The 23,936-nt window shown below is 45.2% G+C and overlaps 1 protein-coding gene across 3 annotated transcripts in view; it reads left to right on the forward strand.

The window, feature by feature from the left end:
* The first annotated feature begins 13,887 nt into the window (after positions 1-13,887).
* The window catches only part of ZNRF3 (zinc and ring finger 3), a 98,479-nt gene continuing 88,430 nt past the window's right edge, over positions 13,888-23,936 (forward strand). The window contains exon 1 of one of the 3 annotated variants that reach the window (XM_068412191.1): positions 13,888-14,057. The gene's annotated coding sequence lies outside the window, so the exon portion shown is untranslated. Of the gene's footprint in view, positions 14,058-21,671; positions 21,745-23,936 lie in introns of those variants that run through there. The other 2 variants (XM_068412192.1, XM_068412193.1) reach the window with 2 other exon arrangements.

Genomic DNA, 23,936 nt, shown 5'->3' on the forward strand with positions numbered 1-23,936 from the left:
ACTCGCCACCGTCTGCGCCCCCTGCGGCCCCGCCCGCATTTCTACCATCGTGGCTCTTCCCCATTGGCCGGCACGGCGTGACGACGCGGCCAGCCTAGCCCATGATTGGCCGGCGGCTGAAAGCAAGGGGGGAACCAAATTGCATCAGGCGCGGGGGGGGCTGGTGAGATGTCGGTGCGTGGCGAGAGGGGCGGGGTCACCGAGGGCGGCGCCCTCGGCCCGGCTCGGTTCGGCTCGGCCCGGCTCGGCTTGGCCCCGCCCCGCTCGGCTCGGTTCGGCTCGGGCCGGCTCGACTCGGTTCGGCTCGGCTCGGCTCGCGCGTCTCGCGACGCCTCTCGATGTCGCCGCTGGGGCGAGGGTGGGTCGCTGCAGTTGAGGGGCGTCCGGCGGCGGGAGCAGCACGGCCGGGGCCCCGGGCGGGGCCGTTAGCGCTCGGCCGGGGCCGCCGTCCCGGGGGGGGGTCTGTCCCGAAGCAGCCACGAGCAGAACCCGAGGGAAGGGGACAGCTCTTGTGGGAACACAAGTGCCAAGAATGGAGCTGTAACAGATGCCGTGAGGATGGGCTAAAAATGGGCTAAAGAGAACAAAACAGCAGAGCGGAGGTCAGTGGCTGAGGAGCAGCGGCCGCAGGGAGCGCGCGGGCTGTCAGGGGATCCCGCCCGCGTCTCGGGAGCGGCAGCGCGCGGGAGGAGCGAGGCGCGCGCCCGGCTGCGCCGTGGCGGGCTCGTGCGGCGGCGGAGGCGCCGCGGGCCCGCGCTCGGAGAGGCTGCGCGCGGGGGAGGCCTCGACACGCCGCGCACGTGGGAGCGCGGCTGCGAGCAACGTGCGGCAGCGCCGCGCAGCTCCCGAGGGCTCCGGGTGTGCGCTGGCACATCGCCCGAGCTCCGTGCCCGAAGCGTTCCACGCTTCGCTCGTGGCAGTTGCCCGCAACCTGAGTAGTTACGAAATGTTGGAACTTCGGCTACTCACCGATTTCTGAACTCTACTCATATATCGAATCTAATTAGTTAACATGTTAAACAGTACAGGAAAAACATGAGCTTTAGAAGTTCAAAGGCGCTGGTGTGCTGGTTTGGCATTACACCAGCGCTGGCGCTCTGCCAGGCTTTCATGATACGAAGAACAAACTCTGCATTTGTGAGTTTGTTCTTCCCTTACTGCAGCGTGACATTTAGTTAAGGCTGAGAGTTCACCTTTCTACTTTGACACCTTTGTGAAAAATATGGCGACTTTCCAGTAAGCCTTTTAGTGTGAGTGCAAAAATGCTCTTTGTTCTAGTCCTGCTGAGCCCCTCAGATACCCGTCCTTGAAAACTATCTGCTTCTTTGTGTGTCTCTTCTGCGTTTGGACTCATGTTTCTTCTATCATTCTAATTCCCAATTAAAAACTTTACCGTTTTCTAACAAAATACAGGTCCAGTATTAATATTTTTTTCTGATTCCAGACATTGAAATAAGTTGTTGTTTTTAACAACAAACAAAAACGTTGAACAGGCTGCCCCTGCTTGTGCTGCTTTGTGATCTTTGTAGCTATACTGCTGAGACTAGCCATGATGTGATTTCTCATACAGATATCCAGACTTCTTAGCATTATGGCTGAAGAAAATTCCTAACTTTCTGCCTGTATGTGATTTAATTTTCCTATTTAATTTTAAATGGAACCAGAGCAAAAGCATCTTTTTCATCTTGCCACTAACAATTATGATCATGAATAAACTTCAGAAGTGCAGAGACATACATACTAGTAGTGGTGCATGTGCTACTTCACAGTGATTATGTGACCAGGCACAAACCTGGAAGCTGCCCTTGGCACTGGTGGTGTCCACTCTGACTGAACACAATAATGGCATCCATCAACATGTCCAGTGTTGGCAGTAAGAGCTGGCCAAGGAAGGGCATGACACCCTGCAGTCTAGTCCTGTTGAATAATTTTAGTGCCATTGCTAAGACTAGCTGTGATGTAGTTACTGAGAGTTACATTTAGGCTTACAAATACTCTGTCACTACCATTATGATACATAAAGTCTTTTATTAAATATATGGTTAAGTCACTAGATAAAAGAATGGCAAAAAAAGTTCAGTAAAGCTGGTCTTGCACTGAGACACCCTTTCAGAAAGCTTTCCTTAAAAGACTTCAAGTTTAATTCTGATTTCCACCTTTTTTTTTCAAACTCACTGTTTACACATTACGGTTTTTGTCTTTTTCTTTTTTTCAGTCATTGAATTCAAGCCTCTGATCCACGTGACAGTGCTCTGGTTACTCAAGTTTCTCATCCTACTTTTTAGTTCAGCACCACCATCTATCAAAGGATGTGACACTGAGGATACTGTTGGCTGCCCTGCCAGAAACAACATTAGCTCCTGCTAACATAGCTTTACGTTGTATGTTCCAGGTGGCCAACCCACCGAAGGAAATAGTTTTGTTTAACAAAGGTGGAGAGGCTTTGCCCTTGTTTAATATCAGATACAGAGAAAGAAATATGAGTTGAATGTTATCTACGTATGAAAAAAGGGGGAAAGAAAATGGAAGAAGAGGGTGTAGAGAAAAGATGGTTTAACTAACAAGCATAGTCTGAGAAAGAGTTTGTTTGCCCAGTGTGCATCTGAGAACAATTGGAAGGTGTCCCAGGGCCCCAGGCTCATGTTAGCAGCTGGAGTATTCCCAGATCTGTACCAACAGATGATTAAATGAGGAAGGGAGCTGTTCTGCAGCCTCAAATGAGGTTATTCCAAACCTGTGATGTTTGTAATGAACTTTGTGTTCATACACATAGGGATTCAAGAGCGCATCTCTCAGAATTCCAGTGATCTCAGTCTTAAGGTGGAAAGTAACCATCACCTTTCTACAAGAGACTCTACTGACCTAGTTGCTGTGTTCATCGTCAGCTGGAGCAGGGGAAGAGTTTCACTTCAGCCACATTATTCAGTTGTGTGGGATACTGGCAACACTTCCTTCTAGGCTTAACAGCTCAGGCTTTTTGGAAACATACATGGGTTCATGCTGCTCCTTTTGCTCTGAGTGGAAGGGTTGCTCTTAATTGTTGTAGTGGCTGGGGACAATTTACAGGCAACATGATAATAAAGTATATAGCACTTTCCAGCAGTCTGGCAAGCCTAGTAGGAACAACGATGTACCTTTTCTCTTGCTTAATGTTGAGACCATCCCCTTCCCACACCATTGCTCTATTCTTGACTCTACTTCACTGCATGGATTCCCTTTCCCTTTAAAAGGTCTACCTGTTGGCACCTCTGGTGCTTGGCTGTGGTTTGGCTGACTGTAATACCCATTTCCATGCTGTAGTCCTACTTTAGCTCTTCAGCTGTTTTCTTTCTAGCTTGGTCCCAAGCAGTGTTCCCCTGCAAAGTTCTCTTCATAGTACTGGCAGGAAAACCTGCACCAGAGAGCTGTCCAGATTACTCAGGATTTGGAGAGTCTGGAAGATGCCATGTTTTAACATGATTTCCAAATGTGATTAAGGTCTTCGGTAAACTAGAGGAGAGAGTTGTGCACTGTGAGTTGTGTCTTTAGATGTGAAGTTACCTGAGAGATCCTGTGTTCACATTTGCACACTGCTGCATGGTGATACATGGGTGGTGGTAGTCACAAGCGAAAGAAAAAAGGTAAAGGTTCTACACATAGTTGAGATGATGCAGCGACTGCATCGTTGGGAGTGATGTTGCAGAATGTGCTTGGGCAATACAGGAGAGACTGAGCTTGCTGCTGTTCTGTCCCAGTGCACTGACAGCCCGTGCTCTGGATGCTGTCTAAGTATTTAACATGTTGACCAAGCTCTCTGAGGAAAACAGCCAACTGTTGAAATCTCACATGCCTAAAAGCTCCTGTTCCAGTAAGTTTTTCTGTTTGCACATCCTGTTTCAGAACTGAAACCTCTTCTTGGAAAATACTCTGGGAGGTAAACAACTGTGCTTAGGAAAGCTCGATGACGACTTCCTATTGGCAGAAGCTCGCTCTCTGGAGCAGTGCCAGCTTTTGAAAGGAAATACTGTCTCTTCTTTCTTAGTCATTCCCTAGGCTTTGAAATTCCTTTAGAAGTTCAGAGACCCTTAGAGTCCTTGCAACTTTCTTGTTTTGTAATTTTGAAACTATTTTCGTATATTCTTCCGTTTGGGTGCCTTCTCCTACCTGAATGCAGAAGCCTGCCTCCAGCTGTCAGAAGAGACCCTGTCTGAAAAGAGGCAGAGGAGGGTTATCGGGAAATGTCAAGTTAGGAATCGGTTCTGTCTCAACATAGGTTCAGCATGTCCCAAAATGTGAGGTATTGTCAGAATCGTCTGTCTCCTGCCTCATACATTTTTGTTTTGCTGAATGCTCTGAGGGCACAGGGTAAGAGCTGGTGTTCACCGGGGGCTGTGTCCATTATGTTTCCTTTCTGGTAGCCTCATTTATTTTCTCTGTTAGCACTTGGCTTTAATTATAACTCTTATGTAAATGGTCAGGTACAGTTGAACCCCTTTATGTACTAATTAAGTAGATCATAGGCTAGTATTTGAATGTGGAATATGCAGTGCTTTAAGGTGATTGTTTAAAAGTGCCAGTCAGGTCTTGTAACTTAGGTGAGTCTTTAATATAATAGATAACCCAAGATGAAATAGAGTAAATAGTTGCTTAACTCACCTTCGCATGAATGAATCAGTTGTTAATGTAGTAATTCCTTCATTTTAGCCAGTCACAATTTAAGAATGTTTTTTGCTTTTGGAAGTCAGAAGTGGTGAAATCTGTTCATTTGCTTTAATCATAACAGTACTTCATACTGCAGGGTTTATCCATTGCAGTTAGTATTAGTAGCTGATACATTATACACTTTAATTGTGTGCTTGAAAATTATTTTGTGTTGTTTACATATTGTTCACTTTAAATAGTGGATTGCTTGAAGCAGGGTCGCATGAACAGCAACTTGTACCATATATTGGCTCCAGAAACACTAATAGCAATGTTGAATTAAATACAGAAGTGTCACTATTTAGATTGTATGTAAATATGATTTCCAGAAATATGCAGGGTATGTTATTTACATTGGATGCTTCTTCAATATTATGAGCGAAGAAACTGCTAAGCACTGACATAACGAACACACAAAATTAACAGTAATCTAGGATTTGGTGGGGTTGTAGCTGGAAGTGAGTAGCGATGATATAGAGCAATCTCAGGGGCGCAAGAGCACAGTGACAGACATCTGTACAGATGCATTTGAGGGTACTTCTTGCAGAATGAATGGATATTGAGAATCTTGGAAATATGGCTCCAAATTTTTTCCAGATTCATTCTGTTCCCATCTGTCCTTGCAGAGGGGACGATCAAACAGCATGAAGCAACAATTTCCTAAGGTTATTTCTTAGTACTCTTTTTTCTTTCCTTGGTAACATGATGTGCTGTGCCCGTGTGCTTGGTGAGGACCCTGGAGGAAGGCATCGTGCATGCCTGTACTGTGTTGCAACTCTCATGTAAACTTGTACTGTATATTGGACAATAGTTTGCAAAAAGAAAAGGCTGCAGTTATCTAAATAAGGCTATTTGTAGTGCAATTTGATGTATTTCAGTGTTACAGGCCTGTTTCATTATTATCTTTTCCCTTCAGTAGACAATTACATGTACAGAGAGAGTAAAGGGTTCCCAAATCAGAATGTTTTCCCTCATACAGATTTAAAAGACTACGCATTGTTTAAGACATTGGAAACCTTAACTTTTCAAACATTAACAGGGAATTTTGTTCACAAATAATTTTTATAATTAAAGTTGTCGTGGCTAGTCTGTTGGTTAATTTGGATTGCTTCAGTGCTGGTTTACTTGGATAAATTGTGTTTCCAAACTTTAAATAGCAAGAGGCAAAGCCGCAGCTGCATGGCACTTTTTCTTAATATAAATCTCCACTAATTTTTCTTTTCTGGTCTTTAATTGAGCTGACAAGTTACAATAGTTTGTTACTTTAAATGAGAATAATTGATGATAACAATGAAAAAATGGGTTTCATAAATATAAAAACATTTTGTGCATTACAGTTGGCTTTCTGTTCCAATTGCAATAGTAAAGTTCGAGTGCATGAAAATTAAAGGCTATGGGAGGCATCTTTAATTCAAACGAATGTTTCTGGAGATATTTTGGCATGTTTTCCACATACTTGGTGTGTTTCGCCAAAGGGCAAAGGAACTCGCCGGGCTTTTTGAGTCTCGGAGGTCACCTACTGGCTGCTCTGCCTCGGTGCATCCCGAAGTGCCGCATCAGAAACGACCTGGGGAGGGCTGGAGATGTGTCTCCGTGTACCCAAAGATGAAAGTGTGGATGCTGCTTCAGGAATGGAAACTCGCCAGGCACTGAGATACGTTTGAGTAAAGCTTTCAGTCAGTGCTAAGCCTTTGTTTGTGCTGTGCAATAATGTTTCCAGAGGTGTAAAATAACAATTTTACATGGTGATGAAAAAGGGCAGGCACGTACATGGCCTTGAATTTACTGGAAAAAGGACATCTCTTGTTTTTATTGCTTATTAGGAGGTACAGCAATTTCATTTGCTTATAAAATAACCTGTAGTAGTAGTGGCCTCTGCAGACATGTAGGGAACATGGACAGTAGAGTTATTGGTTGCTGAAATAATCTGGAAAGGCAGATTGTGGGAGTGTGAGACAAACCGCTCTCCTTATCCTTCCTATGGACACTTGGGCTGCTATGAGGACTTCTCAGATACAGTTTGCTGTGAAAATAAGGATCTCAAGTTTGATTTAAGAAATGCCTTAATGAAAAACTCTCTGTTCATCAAAACCTCATTCTTGTTTTGCAGAACTCTCTGGTGTGAGGTTGCTCCTGATACCCATTTAAAACAGCATAGATGCCACCACACTGCACCATGCACTGAAGGTATGTCCTGAAGCCCTCTGTGATGTTCTTTGATCTACACAAGGGGACCTCTGACACACCACCTGCTTCTTAAACTCAAGTGTCGTAACAGCCCAGAATTCCAAGGCAAATGCTAAATAAATATCTGTAATGTAGGAGGAAGATGTTGAGTCAAGTAGTTTACAGTTATACCGTGGGACACTTTTTCCCTCACTTCAGTTTTATCAGTTTGGTTAAAGCAAAAGGCAGACACTTCTTCCTTTAGGTGGAACAGATGAAAATAGAACTGTATCTCAACACAAATTGGCTTAAAAGAGAAATTGCTAGTCTCAGTTAAAAGAAACATTTATAACACTCATAAACCATTATAAAGAATGCTTAGAATACTTTGACTAATTTTTAAAAAAGAGTTATCAACAAATCCACTGGTACTATCCAGACTTTCTTATTTGGGTGCTTTTTAAAATGTAATGGCTTATCATAATTCTTTGATTTTAATCCAGGTGTATTGGCCTGTTTCTTCTTGATTGGTCAGTGATGTTTTTCTCAGTTTCTCTTGGGTCTTATCTGGACTTTGAGTTTGAAAGGAAAGACAGTGTCTTAAGCATGGGCGAACAAATGAATCACTATGATCAAGCTGGCATGTGACCTCATAACCTAGCAGTGTTTGAGGTAACTGTGTATGTTTCCATCCTCTAGTTAATGTGAAGTAATCTCATGCCCACAGTTATTTCACGGTAACTTGCTCATGTGCCCACATTCTCAATCCTTCCCCAAGTGCTTTGGAGCAATAATTTAGGAATTAGCACGCCTGTCTGCAGTCATCGTGCACAGCCTGATTTTTCCAATTAAATGTGTTTCAGAATTAGTATTTGAAGTTTAATGCAGAAGTGAGATATTACTGTTCTTAACTGGGGGAGGAAGGAGTTGATTCTTTAACAGACTTTGTTAGTATAAAATTAATGCATTACGTGGGTTACTGATAGGTGCAAGCTGGCACTTACACGACTATTTCTAACTGTCAAAGCAGTAAAGTTCCTCAATAATCACAGTAGTGAAGGCAATCCCTTTTAAGGGAGAATCTGATCACTTTAGGAACAGTGAAATTTTGTGTCCATAATAACAGAAATCTGGGTTTATTGACCCAGGTTCTTACCAGGGCTAAACCTCCTTCTCACAGACTTTCTCCCCAGTACTAAACACTGCGTTATAACACAGGGATTGTGGGAACACAGAGAGATAGCACCTTTTCTTACTATTTAACATATCTGAGAAGCCCCTTTTAAGAGATTTTCTTTTTTCTTTACAAAGTGGATGAGAGATGGACTATGCTCCAACCAAGTTGTGGCTGATACTGGAGACAATCTCAGTCAAATGGAAATTCAAAATTCACAGTAACTGAAATGCTTTTAATTCATGCTCATTGGTTAGTTTCTTTATTTCTTTGGAAAAGGGTCCTATTTTCCTTTGTTACACTAGAATCTAAGACAATATATGAGGAAAAAAGGTTTATTTAAAAATTCAAATTATTACTGGCTGAAAGTTCGGTAAGTCTTTTGATTTCTGATATTGCCATACTTATTGCAAACCGGATCATCAGTGACTAACAGCATTGTGGATTGTCAGGAGGCTGGGTTTTGGTAATGTGTCTTAAGAAAACAATCAAAAATGTCATCTGCTCTTTGCTATACCAATAACTGATATTAGGTTTCGGGGAGGGTCCCTCAGTACTGGAGGACAAACAAGTTAGTGCCAAAACAGCAGAGCTAAAGATGCTTTGTTTCCAAGACACTTGTTCTTAATAACTCTGGGCCCCTGCCCTTATCACCTCCCTCCAATAACCTGAGTTCTTCCCTTCCTTTCGCATTCCTTATGCATCCTCATCAAGCAAAAGACAACATATGCTGTCACTCATCTGCTGCTGCACACATACGTTTTTTCTGGCTACTGCCACGCAGAATGTTTAACAGCTGAACTCCACCGGCCTCTGCCCCCACCCACTGAGGGACACTATTCTGTACCACGTTTACATGCAGACACAGTTACCTTATGCCCTTTCCTAGCGGTAACTCCTTGAAATGTAAATACAGTTACAAAAGCTTCATGTTAATTGAATGGGATACAATTAGAATGGATTCTTTTATTTTAAAAATGTAAAATCAACAACAGACTGTTCTTTGGACAGTAGAATTAAAAAAATCTCAGTTTCTTAGATGTTTTCCTGCTGCTTTGGCTTCCCCCATGTCCTTTTTGGATACTGCTGCAGTACCGAGTCCAGAGCCTCTGATTTTCACAAAACTTGCAAGAATGTACTATCTTAAGACCTCTGTTCTGCCTTTAATCTTGGTTAAAATTAGCTAATAGGTTCAGAAGAGTGACAAGGCTGACAGGCAGATAGCATATGTTTAATTTCATTATGAAATGAGGCTAAAAGAGGCTCTAGAAGGGATTCTCCAGTGTGCCGTATTTGTGGTTGACTGCACAGATGTGACAGAAAGCAGCTTTCAGATGCCTTCAGCCAAATGTAATTTCAATTACAGGGATGGCAGGACCAGGGAAGCTGGGTTCCTGCCTCGTTTAATGGTGAGAATGGCTGATGGACGTGTTGCGAGTGGCTACTCAATGTTGTTTTCTTCTTGTCTGATGTGCAGATCTGTACCTCCTGCGCAATAGTCCAGCTCTGCTCTCAGCACAAAATAATTAATTGTTTCAGGCTTTTTCTATAACATTCATCACAGTAGTATGTGGGTACTTCACTAACGCTTTTCTCTCAAGAGCAGCGTGGGAGGAGGAGGGTTCTATAATATCCATTTCTTTGCAGGGGAAATGAGATGTAGAAAGTTTTGTGTCAAAAGCATCCTCTGGTGTTGACTGCCCTCTTCTGAGATGCCTAGGGCATGCTTTCTCAGAACATTTGGCATTATACATCATGTCATTATGTTCAAATCACAGCTCTTACTGTCCTCAGTTGCAGTTATAAATGCTTGAGGCTTCTGTATTTCAGACCCTGGGCCTCAGTTTGTTATGCAGGGAAAAAAAAAAGAAAACATATCTGAAGTATTATGGCATAACTGAATTGTGAACTGTATGCTGCCAGCTGGGAAGGAAGCCAATTAGAAATATTTGATTGCTTTAATGATAGATAGTCCATTCTCTTCCTGCAACCTCCTGCTTGGATTTCTGCCCAAGCAGAGGGAACTTGGTGACCTGAGTTCTAGTGCCTCATGTCACTCCGCAGTATTCGACTATGAGGCTACTGCAAGGGCAGTTTTGCTGTGTCTGTAGTCCAATGATACGGCGAGTTTAGTGGGGTGGATCAGATCTTCAGCAACTTTTATTTTAGGGGTAGGACACTCTCCACTTGTTATATAGAGCCCCATTCCCATATTTTTCACTAGTTAGATTCCAGATCTATTTGGCCTGCCGTTTCTGCATTCCTAACCCTCAGCCTAACCTGGAGAGGCCCTGCTTCTAGGCCATTTCCTAGGAAATATCCAAAAAGTACTGATTCTATTTCATTAACTACAGAGGCAGGGGTCTCATCTATAACATTTTTCACTATACTTCATTGATTTTTATCTACAGTGGGATTCTCCTGTGAAGCGAGACCCCATGGGAAAAATGTACCCATGTAACAGAAGAATTTCACAGTACATGTGGACAGGGAAGAGGTTACTGTTGAATTGTCTAATCTGGATAATTCCTATTTTCTTTATATTTAAATTTGAAATCTAATAATATCTCAAGGTATTATGTTTATGTAATTTTTAAAGATCAAATAGAAAAAAAAAAAGAGGAAAAATTAAATACGTAGCGTTCACAGATGCCTCGTGAGGGGCATTTAAGTTTGATGCAATGAATCTTAGACAGTTGCCTGACATCTGAGCCCCTACACTGCTGAAGTACATTGACATCCACTTTGGTGACCAGCAGGGAAGGACACAGCATTCTTGACTTTTCAGTTTCACAGCTAAGAATCAGGAATCTCAGGGTCTTCCCAGTTTTTGTAGGACTAGAACTGTGTTAGACACACACTGAGCTCTTGTCATGGTCTCTTAGAACTCCTAGATCTCCAGTTCTTCTCTCTGCTCCTAAAGCTTCTCTTCTCAATACTATTTTAGCTTGCTGATTCAGTTTAAAAATAACCTTCTCCACTCTGTCCCTGCCCCTCCTGGGGCTGCCTTTAGTCCTGGTCTCTTCCCTGATCCGGTTTGCTACACAGCTCTGCAAAGTTACATTGGCATGATTATGGAGAAATCGTAGAAATGAAACAAGTGGCAAGGGAAGAGCTATTTAAAATAAATACTACTTCTGAAACAGGCAAACTCCTGCCAAATATGGCAAGTCATAGTCAGCAAAAAACTCATCAATTGGCACATCCAGTGCTACGGCTGTCCTCAGGCTCCGACTGTGCCTGGGACAGAGGGGGACGAACACCACGAGGCGGGGCGGTTCCTCCAAGCTGTGCAACCGTGTCCTGCTGGACATTCTGTAAGGGGCACCATTCATTCATTACTTCTCGTGTGGCAAACTGCGCACACCCCATTGTCCTCTGACACTGAAATTCCAACTCTTCTTAGTGCCAATAACCTGGTGACATACCCATTGAGCGTAGGACAGTTGGGAGGCCTTGACCTACAACAACTTACGACATAAATTGTTTAACTTTACTAACAGAACATTGAAAAAACTTGATTACAAAGCATAAGGAGCTTTGCAAGAAGAAAAATACTCGGTGAAAAAAGACATCCTGAATCTGACATGCAGGGCATAAAAAACTGCCAGTGACTGGAAATGACTTGCTGTCGCCTCTTCTGAAAGGGATGAAAGGACAGTGGGTTAAAAAGTCTGGGTATCATTTGCCCAAGTCACTGAAGTTAGTAAAGAAAGAGAGAGAATTAGCTGTATGTCAAGAGCCCTTCTCCTCCTGACAGATGCACAGTGACCCTCTCATCATCGTAACAGCAACCCCTGCATACATCTCTGCTTTTGCTGCAGATTGTGAAATTATTTAGCTGACTTAGCAGGGCGAAAATCTCCTGGCGCTCTCAGTGTTTAACCTGTTCCTATGTTGATTACGAGGTCGGAAACCCTGTGTTGTTCAAGCATCAGCCACTTGCCTCACAGGTGAAGGAAAACCAAGTAGAGGATGTTTGCACTAAGGCATTAAAATGCTTCTATTTAGTACACTAGATGCTACGCATTTCTGAAATCCTAGTGAAACACACCTATAATCTAAAATTCGCATGTGTTGACCACATCTAAGTTTGCATAGTGCATTCTCTGTTGTTACCAGGCTAGAGCACCACAGTGATGACCCTTCCAGCTCTCTTTCTATGCATGCCGCAGTTTTGCGGCCTTTGATCTGTGTACTGAAGTCTTAGGTTCGTGGGGGTATTTTGTGGCTCGTGGTGGAAGCCCAGAGCGTACGTTCCTGTGATCCCTTCTTGACCTTTCTTCACTGAAGAAATCTTCAATGATTCATTAAGCTAACGTTGCTCACTGTGTCATGCTAAGGATGACACTGTCTTGTCTTCAGTTGTAACAAAAGTGCATTTAGGAAAAGAGCTGGCCATTTGTAGATCATGGTATTATTCCTTCTGCCAGTGGGTTACGGACTCACCCCCGAGCTGGAGTTTGCTTCCAAACATTGTGCTTCATGACCAACAAGGGATCTCGCATCAGTTTGTCTAATCCCCGGGGGATTGTAACGGATTTATACTTTTAGGCTCCGTAACATCTTGTGTTAATGAGTTCCACAACTTAGTTGTACATACTTTTAAAGGAAAACTGCATCATTGGCTGCCATCCAGTTCTTGTACTGTGAGACTGAAATAAAAATAATTACCCATACACCTTTTCCACATCATTCATGGAGGTTTCATTACACTAACAGACAAGCCAATGTGCCTGGGTTACCTAGTGTCCTCTAACAGACGGAACTGCAGAGTACTGAGTTCAAGGAGCCGGATGAGCCATTCCTGCCCCACACACGTGAGGAAACTGGTGGATGCTGGCGGTCTGCTGGAAATGGCAAGCGTTAGCGGGATGCCATGCACATGCCACAGCGGAGCAGTGTCCCTCCAGGGAGGATCAGTGACGGGCACACTCGGTTACAGAGGCACAGCTCCCGGTGACGGGCACACTCGGTTACAGAGGCACAGCTCCTGCCCGCTCGGGCGCGGCCATCCGGGGTCGTGCGCCCCTGCGGGGCTGCAGCCCTGCAGCGCTCGCGCCCGGGGCTTCGTGGCTATCCCCGGCGCTAGGAGGGGCGGCCCTGGCTGCCCGCTCCCGGCCCCCTCCAGGCTCCCGGCCGGCTCCAGCCCCCCGGCCCCCTCCAGGCTCCCGGCCGGCTCCAGCTCCCCGGCCCCCTCCAGTCCCCCGGCCCGCAGATCGCTGCTCCGCGACGACCGCCAGGCCGCGGCCCAGGCAGGCCGCCAGCCCCGCCGACAGCGGGAAGGGCCCCAACGGACGCGGGCCTGGGCGTCCGCCACAGGCCGCCGGGGCCTCTACTCGCGTCCCGGGCGCGCCCGGCCCGGCCCCGTGGGAGCCCGCCTCCCGGCAGGGCCACCCCGAGCGCCGCGCCGCGCGGGTCTCCCCCGCCCGCTTTCGGGGCGCCGGCAGCGCTCGGGCCCGCGCGGAGCCCGGCGGGCCGCCCGCTGCCGCTGCGCTCGGCCGGGCTCGGCGGGGCCGCGGGCCGCGTGTGCGCGAGGGAGGGACGGAGCGGGTCATCGCCGCGCGGAGGGCGGGGATAACCCCGCGGTGGCCGTCACGTGGAGCAGATGAAAGGGAAGCGGCTCGGCAGGGCGGAGAGGAGCCGGGGCGAGGGACGGGGAGCGCGGGGCCGGCGAGGAGCGGGGCGCGGCGCGGCGGGCGGGCTGCTGCCATGGGGCGCTGACCCGCCCGGGACCCCGGCCCCGGAGCTGGAGCCGCTGGGGAGCGATGCGCGGAGGCGGCGGGGCGCCGCTGCCCCCCGCCGCGCGATGAGGGGCTGCGGGGCCGGCGCGGGGCCGGCCGTGCCGCCGCCTCTGCTGCTCGGGCTGCTGCTGGCCGCGGCGCCGGGCGCGGCGCTGGGCAAGGAGACGGCGTTCGTGGAGGTGGTGCTCTTCGAGTCCAGCCCCAGCGGCGACTACACCACCTACACCACGGGGCTGCAGGGCCGCTTCTCCCGCGCGGGGGCCACGCTGAGCGCCGAGGGCGAGATCGTGCAGGTGAGCGCGGCCGGGGGGCGCCGCCTGCCCCAAGATGGCTCCGCGGGCCGGGCCCCGGCACCTGGCGGCACAAAGCCCGCGCCGCGACGGGCCCGCGCCCACGTGCGCCGCGCGGCCTGAGGGCGCGGGGCGCCGCGGTGACAGATGCGCGCCCGCGCACGAAGGCCCCGGCGCGCCGGCGACGCGGCCGCCCAGCCCTGCCCGCACCTCGCCGGGCCGGCGCCGAGCCCCGCGGACCGCGGGCGGCGGCGCCGCGCTCGCCCTGTCTGACAGCCGGGCGCGCGGCGCGGCCGCCTTCCGCGGCAGGGAGCGGGCCGAGCCGCGGAGCATCGCGGAGGCGGGGGCCGCCTTCCGCGCGCGGGGAGCCGCGGGGCGCGGCCGCGGCGGGCCGCGCTCCGCACGCGCCCTCGGAGCTCCGGCAGCCGTCGGGCGCGGTGCCTGCGCGGTGCCTGCGCGGCGGGGGCGGGGACCCTGAGTACTGCGCGGGGGCGGGGCCGCGGCCGCGGGGCGCTGCGCGGGGGCGGCCCCCGCGGTCCCGGCGCTGCTGGGCGGAGGCGCGGTGCGGTGCGGTGCGTGGGGCTCCCCGGGACGGCCCGGCGCGCAAAGCCGCGGAGGCGGTCCGCTGCGGTCCGCTCTTCTCGCCCTTGCATACTTCTGGACGTCAGGTCTTGTGCCGGCTGCTGTGCTGAGCGTACCTGTCACTCCTGCGCTTGGGGCTGGTTTCAAGGGATTCTTTCACAACGCAGAACTTCTTACAAAGCTGCTCTTGAGTTTCTCATCAGATAAATAATTTCTGTATTTAGCTGGACGCAGCTATTCTTTGCTCTGTTTGAAACTCTTGAAGTGCTTATCTAATTCCTTTGTAGTTGCTTGTAATTGTTTACTTTATTTTTTCCCCCCCTTTGGCTAAGTAAAGAAAAATGACTTAAATGGTATTTTAACATGTTTGACTGTTAAGCGATTGCCAATAGCAGTCCTTATTTCTCATTAACAGCTGTGGAGTTTGTGTGAGTTGCATATACACACACACACATATGTATACATAAAATTTTAAAAAAGCTAACTGGTGGCGAGTGTGCTGTAAAAACAACTGGTAAAGCTCTACAAACACAAATACATTACTATCAAAATGACATTTTTTTTTCTTCTTTTAAAGTAAAGCATACTGCTTTTGAGTGCTTGTTGTTTCAATGCAGTTTCAACTGAGAGGATTTCTGATAAAAGTTCTCTTGCAGGCAGAAGAGTTGTGAGGACAAGCTGCTAATATAAGGGTTTTTATTTGTTCTTCCAGAGAAGAGGGGGATGGACCAATTAATTTATATTTCTGATGTTTTTTAAAAAGGTGGTGCTAGTAGGGGCTGAAACAGACTTTGATGTTTTCTAACCATTTGGTGCATTATCAAATAATACATGTAAGGCTTAGCACTGTGTCTTTGGGGATAACAAGAGACTCTAAAGTTTCTTTTTGTGTCAGATGTTAGTGTTAAGAACAGAATAGAGGCCATTTACTGAGGTCATACTTTCCTCGAGATTGTAAGTGAAAGTGGAGAAAAAACATACTGTTTTGTTAAGACTCAGATTTGCATAAATTGAAACAAATGTATTAAATGGACTTTTGTAGGCTTTATTACGTGTAACATCAGCTGTCTGCTTCCTCTTAATACCTGAATAGACAGCCCCCCCGAATAGGAAAGGCTACAGTGAAAGCCAGATTATGTGGCAAATCTTTTACAGTCATTTATTTCTCAAAAACTTTTGCTTATTCACCTGTACATATACTAGGTAACATACATCATGAACAGGCTATTTTTTTTCCTTGAGGCACTGTGTGCGCTCATTTTTTTTCAGAGAAGAGAATATGGCAGACATTGCTCCAGACCAGCTAGACTGAATGCTGTCAGTCGTATTTTTACTGTTGAGATTTTAGATTACATATAGCATCTCTTGTCAGTGTCTTGCTTCCTTCATCTCTTCCTGACAGTGAGTTTTTCAGAGCCAAAATTTGTAAGGACTTTCACAGCAGTGTCCTGCCTCTGTTTTTCAGCTAGGCTGTATGTTTATGGAACTATGTGGATCTGTTGCTCTGGATCGTCTCACCGTGAGACTTAGGAAAGGATCATGAAGGTAATGCCACTAAGGACCTGTTCAACAGTAGCTAGTGGTACATCAGTCAGTGGAGCAAGCTCTTCTTGGCCTTGACCGCTTTGTCAGTGCACACAGCTCTTTCAAGATTAAGATGCATTTTTCTTTAAAATGAAATATTAGAAATTCTTGAAAATCAGGCACACATTAAAGAATGGATCAAAGGAATTGTGGTTTTGGGACTGCACAAAGACTTACTTTTGTTTATGTTAATAGCATCAATTACTCATTGGTCTTGAAAGTCTGAACAAAAAAAAAACCTTACGAAACAATGCACTTTCAGCTTTTGATAGGTCATACGTTCTCTCCTAAACTGGTTGTTGGTCAGATTCCTATCCAGTAGTGGTATGCTATTATATTGTTTCTCATGTTATTGTGAACAAGTCTTATTAGGGTCAAGTGTTACCAGAATAACTCTTCAGAGAGATGAAATGTTCATATGTCTTCTTTCATGTGGCCACAGTTTGTATTCAGCAAACTCATCCTTAGGTTGCTGTGTCAGCTGGTCCTTAAACTGCTCGAAGGTCTAACCATCTCAGTGGCATCTGGCATACTGGAGTATTATGTGTTTCTTGGGGCAATATCCTGGCCATTAGTATGGTTGAGATTAGAAATTGAAAACCTCTGATTAGAGAGTGATAGTGAAGACAAGACTTTCTTGAAACCTCTGAAATGATATTTTGCTTTAAAACAAATTATGACTGGTGAACTCTTTATGCTTGAAACTTCTTGTAGCATTCAGACCAAAAGCTCAGATGTAGTTCTGTGTCAAACTAGATGCTGCATGGCCACAGACTTGCAGTCCTAGAACAATAAGCATCACTGATTTGACTAGCAGTGGCTTTTTTTTCTCTCAGAGTGAGATTACATTTCTTAATTCTACTTGCACTTGGCAGGATTCTGTTCCAGGTGCTTGTTCTGCTTGATAGCTGAGGTGTGGAGCATCAAATGCTGTGTTTCTTACAAAGTTGTGGTGGTGATGGTACTGCTCGGGTGAGGTGCTGGGAAAAGAGGATTGAATTTAACGTTTGTTTTAGATTGCATTAAAAACTCTGACATGTCAGAAATTTTAAATGATACACATTCATCATTGTTAATTCTCTCTCTTAGTCCTTTTTGCTACTCCTGCCTTAGATACACTGCTGAATACAGTAGTATAGGTGTGTTACCAATATATACAATTTTGAAGAGAAGCAGCATGGAGGAGAGATTTAGGAATATTATGCCTGTTTTTTCTTGTGTGATTAAAGTTTGGGGTTTGGTTGGTTTGTTTCTGCTTGTAAGCCTCAGCACGGGAATAATGAACTTTATGTGACCGTTGAACCACAGTGATGTGTAGATTACATAGTAATCTCCAGTTGCATATATTTTTTGTGCTCAAAAGGTAACAGTTTGGGGAGAATAAGTGTAACTCAGTGCTTTAAGCTCCAGGAAGAAAACAGAAGCGGGACACTTCCCAACTTCTTGCACGGCAGTTGCTTGTAGTAATGCTATTACCCATCTTCTTTTTCTTGCAGAAGATGGGGAGGCTTAGAACGGGAGTACAAGACCATGTTGCCTGCGTGTTCCTTTCTTCTGTCTCCCTCCCACCACTTATTTACTTGAATAGCTTTGAATAGCCCTTTCCTCTGTTTTCTCAAAATGCAAAAGTTGCTAAAGACTGTAAACTTCTGTCAGGTAGGCTGGAGCACTGGCAGAGGTTTTAACGGTGTTGAAAGCAGTGACTTGACACAACTGTGCACATATATAGATGTCTGGCAATGATCAGAGGAGGCTGAGTCAGGGGAATGTTTGTGTCCTTTGAGAATGGCAAACAAAAATGTGTATTTTCATTTTTTGTTGTTGTTGTTTTTTTGTGGACAGGTTAAGTTTCTTCTTGCTTGAGTTGAGTGCCTGAAGGCCATTCAAATTGAGGAAGTGGAATTATTTGTGGCTTTGAGTCACTGTCTTGTTGGATGTTTTCTTTGCTATTTATCCTCTTAGAATATGAAGACACCTGTGACTGGATTTGTGTTAGTTTCCACACCTTAACTGTAAAGCTGTGGCTTACAGTAATGATCCTGAGGACATCAGGGATAATACATTTCTCTGGTAAAACTGAGTTCCTAGTACCAGATTTTGGGGCTTCAGGTTTGCTTTGTCATCGTGTCCTTGAAGTAAAGTATCTTGGAGTTGAGCTGTCCCTGGAAAGTGGCAGTTTCATTCTGATGGAAGACGAAAAGCTGACACCCTGTTGGTGCTGAGAATGGGATGAGGAGAAGGGATGTTCAGCATTTACTGTATTCCTCTGTTTTGGTTCAAAGACAGGAGACCTGGAACGTATCTGTTCTATCTTGTATGAGAAGTGGGACTAGGTTATAGGTTTTGTCCTCTCTGATCTTCAGTCTTTGGTGTTATGAACAGATGCTCACAATTGGCAAATGTTGTGAGGTGAGAATAGTCATCTTTGAGATGTCCATCTTCACCTGTTGAATCTAAGCACTGTCCTGCCTGAGCCTCTCATCTGAACTTGGGTCAGACGGAACCATGGGTCCCATCACCCTTCTGAAGGCCTCCCGAAAGTTAAGGAGTTTGTGTTAAACAGGTAACAACGCTGAATCATGAATGGAAGAAAATTGCTGCTGTCTTAAAGATTCTGAGCTTTCACAGTGCTTATTTCCTGTTTAAAATTTTAATTAATTAATTAATTAATTTTATAGCGGCAAGTCACTGACCGCTCCTTTCTGGTTAGAACAGCATCAGGTGTGTGTCTGTTGTTACGTAGTCAGAGCAGTGAGGAATTTCTATACCTGTTACTTTCCTGCTTTGTGGATCAGAAACCATGTCTAATCTACACTTCAGTTTTTCTTTTTATTTTCTGGTTATCATTTTATTCAGACTTGACTATCCAGCTGGTAGAAACAAGACTTTTCTGTACTATGGCCTTGATAGATGCATGGAATAGTGAAATATTTTACAAGTTTTGGTTGTGCGTTCTTCTGAAATCTCAGTTCTTTAAAATGTATGTGCAGGTTTTGAAACCTGAACTGGAGGTTTCAGTTTGTTCCATGAGTTGGCAGAGCTCGTCAGTCCTCTCTGTTATGGGAGAGAAGTGATAGGTGAAAAAAAAGATGAAAAATGCAGGTTTAGTCCTGTGGACAGCAGGCTCCTCTTCTCTAGTTTCTGTGGTGTGCTGTGCCTGCTCTGGGCTTGATCGGTGCTTATTCTTCAGGAGTTTCTGACAGACGGATGAAGACTGCCCGTGCCCAGAGTTGCCTGGCTTCTCTCAGGGCTGGGGTCCCCTACTCTATCGCTATCGGTTGCGGTTTTCGTGCTGTGAAAGGAAGGCATTTTTCCTGGGAGTGCAACAGGTGAGTACAGGTCCGGGTCCTCTACAGGAGAAGGCCAAGATGATAAAGGAAGCATAATTCACATTTAAAATAGGAGATCATTGAGGTAAAGCTTGCACAGTTGTTGTACCTGGACAGGCTTTGTAGAGCGTGTAATGCACAAGCAGTTTGCTTGCAGCAGAGGTATTGTCCCGGGATTGATCTCAGATTAGATTAATCTAGCTGTTTCCCAGTTTCCATCCCTCCCTCTGTTCCTCCCCTCTTTTTTTTAAGTTTCAGTCATGCTTTAATCCATCGGGTGCTGTGGTGTGGCATAGTACACTGGGAGAGTTGAAGGCGGCCCATCAGTGTTCTGCATAGGTCCTTCATCCTCCCGTGCTGTTTGTTGTGACACTGGGCACTGTCTTCACGCTCTGAGCTCCAGCCCGCTCACATCATTGCTGTTTTAGTCCACAAGAAGTTGCCAGTTCTCATTGGGTTCTGAATGCAGGATCGTAAATAGGGAACCTTATTTTTTATTAATTCTTCAATATTGCAGTATCCAAGATGTCTCTCAGAATGGTGGTGAAAGGACTTGCTAACTCCTTCTGTGCTAGCTGCTGGCTGTTGTGTGATGTCTGCTTGCAGCTGTGGTGCTCTGCTCTGAGAATCCTGTACTCGTGCCATCCTGTTAAGGTACACTGCAGCACTGTAGGAGAATTTAAGAGGGGGAGTCAGAGATTGTGGTGAGAAGGGGCGCTTGGCTGCTTAAAGCTTCTGCGAGAACATCCTTCTCTCTCCTTCTGTTGGACAGTTTCATGTCTTCTTTCATGTATTCTGGGATAATAGACACCTTATGAAAATAGTTCATATAAACCCAAAATTATCATGGAATTTTAAGGGCTAGTAATTCATACTTACCTGGTTAAAAACTTTGGACTTTCAAGCTTTAGACTATTACAATACATTATAATGTATTAATGGAGAGTTAAGGGCACATGTGCAAACTGTTTCTAAATGAGTCTAAGGCAATAATAAATAAATGTTTCTAGGCATTACTACAGGGGAGAGAGCTGTTCAAAAGATAAGGTACCGAATTCAGTGATGAGTTTCTGGTGTTGGAGGAAGCTCCAATGTCTGGTATTTGCACGCAGCTGCAGCAATACCAGAATCCTTCTACCAGAGCCTTGTCAGCACACAAGACTGAGGCAGTCCCTTGAGGAGAAGGTGGGAGGCACAGTATAAGAAAATGAGGTAAAAGATATCTGAGTGTGGAGGAGAAGGTACAATGGAAAGAGCAAAAAATGCTAACGTGACCTATTTAGAGGAATAAGAATAAAGTAGGTTAAGAAAGTAAATAGAAGCAGAAAGCTTGCAGCACAGGGTCTTATACTCAGGCCAGTGCAATTTCTGTTCACTTTGAAACAAAGGTAGGGAATCAAGTGGGGAAAAATAGTTTGTGGGAGTTCAGGTAACTTTTCCGCATAGTGCATAAGTTTAGTTAAACCTCCACAGATGTTTAAGGTGTGTACTGTTGAAAACCTTGCCCTTGCTGGCAGGATGCTGACCACTTCCTTTTCCATGTACTCCTGTTGCTTGTTCGCGAGGTGGAACTAGTAAAAAATCCCAGAGAGGAGTGGCGCTCAAAAACTGTTAAGCGTGGAGCCATTTGGAGAACTTTTTTTCATTTATATGTATTTATGTTGAGACTGGATCTATGTGTCTGTAATGGTTTAGATATAATTACAGCCTGGTTCATAGTGTTACCAGCACTTGTGGCCAGCCGTGCCCCGCGGATAGAACTGGCACTTGCTCTCCCTAAGCACTGCACTGGTGGATGTGATTGTGGGACAGGGTGACTTCGTTTTAATTGCTTTGCCTAGTGAAGGGCTTCTGAAATGACTCCCGGTGAAGCACGTAGAGGTCATGATTTGGTGTCACAACTTGGTGAGAAAGAAACGCAGGCAGCTTAGCTGCAAGCAGATCTTATAGGAAAGTCTTGAGTAGTTGTATAAAACCATTGATTAGCATACATAGTAATTTTCTTCCAGTTTATACCATCTTGTGGTGGACTGTGTATTTAAAAATGCTCCTTTTTTTTTTTTTTATTACAGTCTTCTAGTCCTTGTTTTGGAATTTCAAAGTGAGGCCCTCCTGGACCAAAATAACTTTCATAAACATAGTTTTTCGAAGTGTGAATGCTTTCAAGAGGCCAGCATCTTGCTGGTTAAGGAAAGGTAAGATCTGGAGGCAGTAATCTGCTGTATGTTCTACCCAGTTACGTAAGTGATACATGTATTTGCATTAATACACTTAGTACATTAGAAGTGCTCGATTTAGGAAGTGTTAAATATTAACTTGTACGTACTATCTCTTCTTTTGGGCATCTGCACTTTAGTATTCAAATGTGGTCAGACCAGAGCTTGTGGTGCCTACATATGAAAACAGAATGAGTGCAAATTGAATGCTTGGCCTTATTTCTCCTGTTTCCTGGCTTGAAGGGAGAGCCCTTCACATTAAAGGAGATTGGCAGAGGAAAAAGAGATTGTTTTTAAACAAAGACATGTTTTGAAATTGTTACAACAGCAACAGAAGATTCATGTAAAAGCAAAAATTTTTTTTTCTACTTTTTTCTTGATTGCTTGACACTTGAACCAGAAGTGATCAGGGAGTGTGATCTTGCGGACGCCCAGTAGAGACTGCCAGAAATTGCGCTTTGCTGCACTCATCCCGTTGGTGGAGCTGTGCTTGTGTTAGGATTGGGTAGCAGTGCTCAGGAAAATAGGGTTCTGGTGGCTTAGGGTGTCCTCTTCACAGTGATGAATCGCTTTCATTCATTTTTTTAAATTTCCTTTTCATGCTGGTTTAAAAGACTTTTGTTGTTGCACTTGGCTTTAAGATGAAAGGCCAGTTTACAAAGGTTGATTAGGTGCCTGTTATGTTCCAGACACAAGTACACCCTTAAATATGTAGCTTAATATATGCAGACTCTCTAGGCTTCCCAGACCCATGTTACTCTGCGCATTAATGTAAGGATTTTAGTTGTTTTCTAAAGCTGCTGGCCAGCTTAAGCTTTCTGTTGGTTTTCTTGAGCTTAAGCTGTTTTATTATTTTGCATCATTTTCAGTAGTAAAGCAAACTAAAGAATCAATGAGGAGGTGACTGGCCTGACAGAGAACTAAGGGACATATTTTAGAGTCTGCAGTCATGGTTTGAGGACAACTGTTTAATTAGCTGTACAGGCATGCACGTTGCAAGTACGTGCCTCCTACTGTGAATTTATTGCATGCGCTTGGTAAGCAACTTTCAAATGCTTCTGATTGTAGTGTTTGAAAAATTGGTTTTAATTCAGGAAAGACCCTAGTTTGTGCCAAGATCTGTTTTCCTACTTTGAGGCTTTTGGTGCTTGCCTGGTTTTAAAAAAAAAAAAATACAATAAAAAGTGTACTAAGTGTGAGTGGGAAAAATCCTTCTCTTCTATTTCTCTCTTTATCCGTTATCCCCCCTGCAAGCAGAATAGACTCTACCCAGAATGTCCATTGAGTTCACCTTTGGAACTGAAAGTTTCTAGCCTTAAACAGTCCACTTTGATGACAGATTAAGAAAAGTGGATTTAGAGGACTAACTTGGAGCTGTATAAGGTATTCTGTTTGTTTTTGTACACTGATGGGTCAGTTCTGAAACTCTGTAGTTCATGGAGAAGAACTTTTAAGGGCTGTGATTTTATTTTTTTTTTTTTTTATTTCTCCACCCCCCCAACCCCCCCTGCAGAGACTGCCCTTGAAGATTTATAGACCTGACTTCTTGTTTGGGCCTGGCTGAGTGATGGCACTTGCAATTGAGCCTTGATAGGCTTTACCTTAATAACAACAACAACAATAATATCCGTATCTCATAGATAAATCACCAATATTATATATATAGCGTGCCAGTTGTGCACACTAATGCTGTCTGTTCTTGCTGCACTGAAGTTTCCCCTGTCCTGGCCGGCTTTGGAGATAAGGATAGAGGTTAGGATATGCAGTGTAGCAGTTGCTGCCCTTTTCTTAGGCAGATTGGGATTTCTCCTAAGGCAGTCTCTAAAGGGTGTGTATGCTGTAACAGGAAAATGTATTGGTTCCCATTACAGTGTTGTATTTTACAAGGGTCCAGCATACTTTGTCATACCTGTTTTGTATTTATTTAGAAGCCCATTAGAGCAGATACTGTCTTGCATGCTGTGAGGATAAAGGGGAGATGAACACTTTATGGTCTGGATGCCAAGCTGGCAGATGTCTTGAATGATGTGTAGCAAGGCTGGGAGTGAGAAATGAACCCATGAAACAGAGCCAGGAGATGCTGCTGAGCTCAGTATTTAACAGGAGCCAAGGGCTGGAGACCTCTTTTTGCTCAGAGGCAAGGTATCCCCAGACTGCTAGCTGGCAGTGTT

This window comes from Nyctibius grandis, chromosome 14, assembly GCF_013368605.1.
Source record: "Nyctibius grandis isolate bNycGra1 chromosome 14, bNycGra1.pri, whole genome shotgun sequence".
Lineage (NCBI taxonomy): Eukaryota > Metazoa > Chordata > Aves > Nyctibiiformes > Nyctibiidae > Nyctibius > Nyctibius grandis.